At 38.7% G+C, this 2,282-nt stretch overlaps 1 pseudogene; it reads left to right on the top strand.

Annotated features, from left to right (window-relative positions):
* Nucleotides 1-528: 528 nt before the first annotated feature.
* Nucleotides 529-1,572, top strand: LOC118851871 (annotated as a pseudogene).
* Nucleotides 1,573-2,282: the final 710 nt, after the last annotated feature.

The raw sequence follows: 2,282 nt of genomic DNA, 5'->3' as shown, positions 1-2,282 counted from the left end.
TGTATCCCAGAGAAGAGAGGAAAAAATGGCCTTTTACCTTCCTAATGAAAAGGAGTCAGAAAGCGTGTCTAACACTCTTCCCTTCCACATCACCAGAGTTAGGACATGGCACCCCCCTGATCTGGAAAATCTGTGTAAAAATTTTTGACCCTCCCTTTGTACCAAAGAAGTCTGAATTTTTTTCATTTTCTTTTCTTGGGTGTGTACAGTACTTTATTGTAAAATTTAGGTTAAGTATTTGGTCATAGGCTCTGTGTCATCTGCTGCCTTCATGTTTTGTCTGCAACTTCCACAAAACTCCCCCCCCCAAAAAAAACCATGTAATTTCTTATGCCAAATGGCAATATATCAAAACCGTGATGGGAAAACAGAGAAAGTCACTATGCAGAAGGGATAACTGTACTGCAATATTCAGTAGCTGTGTTCATTTGTTTTACTTATTCTTTTCTTTGTTACAAGGGATAGCTGGGAGGGATAAGGGTTGGGTAGAGGGATACATCTCACTTTGATGTATGTATGTATCCATGCAAACAAGTGTCACAAATTAAGTATGCTGCCAACAATGGAGTACAAATGATGACTTTTGATAGCGAAGTAGAGCTAATGAAAGTTGCCAGAGCTCATCCAAAGGCAAAGCTGGTTGTGAGGATTGCCACTGATGACTCCAAAGCTGTCTGTCGTCTAAGTGTTAAATTTGGTGCCACTCTCAAAATTTGTAGGCTACTGCTTGAGTGAGCAAAGGAACTGAATATTGATGTTATTGGAGTCAGTTTCCATGTGGGCAGTGATTGTACTGATCCAGAAACCTTCGTCCAAGCAGTTTCTGATGCCCAATGTGTGTTTGACATGGGGGTGGAGTTTGGTTTCAACATGTATCTTCTTGATATTGGTGGTGGCTCTCCTGGTTCTGAAGAAGTAAAGCTTAAGTTTGAAGAGATCTTAAGTATAATCAATCCAGCATTGGACAAGTATTTTCCTTCTGACTCTGAAGTGAGAATCGTAGCTGAACCAGGCAGATACTATGTTGCATCAGCTTTCACACTTGCAGTTAACATCATTGCCAAAAAACTTGTATTGAAGGAACAGACAAGTTCTGATGATGAAGATGACACAAATGACCAAACCTTTATGTACTATGTAAATGATGGAGTATACGGATCACTTGATTGCATCCTGTTTGATCATGCTCGTGTTACACCTATTCTACAAAAGAGACCCAAACCAGATGAGAAGTATTAGTCTTATAGCATATGGGGACCAACATGTGATGGCCTTGATTGAATTGTTGAATGCTGTGATTTACCAGAAATGCATGTGGGAGATTGGATGCTGTTTGAAAACATGGGTGCTTATACTGTTGCTGCTGCTTCTACTTTCAATGGATTCCAGACACCCACTATCTATCATGTGATGTCTGGGCCAGCATGGCAATGCATGCAACAAATCGAGAACCATAGTTTTCCAGCAGAAGCAGAGGATCAGGATATCAACACTTTGCCATTACCTTGTGCTCAGGAAAATGGAATGGACCATCACTCAACAACCTGTACTTCAGCTAGTATTAATATATAGATGCTGTTTGTAGATTGCAAGTTTAGCTGGAATTAGAGCATTTTGGGGCAACATTAACTTAATTCCTGCTAGATTTATTAAATATGTTTTAAGAATAGGGTTGGCACAAATGCAACAATATGGAAGACTAAGAGATGGGGTCACGCTTATCTGTGTTCCTATGGAAACTATTTGAATATTTGTTTCATATGGATTTTTATTCACTTTTCAAATATGCTTCTAAAGATTGCCCCTCAGAGGCTAAGAAAGCATTTGTAGCTTGTACAATGGCAGAATGGGATTGAGCTTAGTGTTGTGACCTGTTTTTAAAATAAAAGTATATTGAAGTAATTTTTTTAAAAACTGTGACAAAGTTAAGACATCCACAACTCCATAGTATCCTGAGTCCACCAAAATATATTGAAATATCTGACAAAGTTATAATTCCTTTGAAGTACCTCTTAAAGTAGATTGAGAACAAAAGGGTCAGGAGTGTTAACAAACTTGTCTGACATTTCCTGTGTCCTTTAGAGCTGGGACTAAAAACTCATACCTTGAACATTGCACCCCACACATCATTTCTTCATCTCCTAGAGTGTAATAACTCAAATATAACCTGTAACATGTCCCACACACAAGTGCAGAATCACCTAATGTTGAAGTTGGAAGGAATAGTTATTTAATTTAAGTCATACCTCTAAAAATAACCCCAGGGGTGGCTAGGTGGTACA

Source organism: Trichosurus vulpecula, chromosome 5 (assembly GCF_011100635.1).
Source record: "Trichosurus vulpecula isolate mTriVul1 chromosome 5, mTriVul1.pri, whole genome shotgun sequence".
In the NCBI taxonomy this organism is placed as follows: domain Eukaryota; kingdom Metazoa; phylum Chordata; class Mammalia; order Diprotodontia; family Phalangeridae; genus Trichosurus; species Trichosurus vulpecula.
This window is presented reverse-complemented; position numbering and strand designations above follow the sequence as displayed.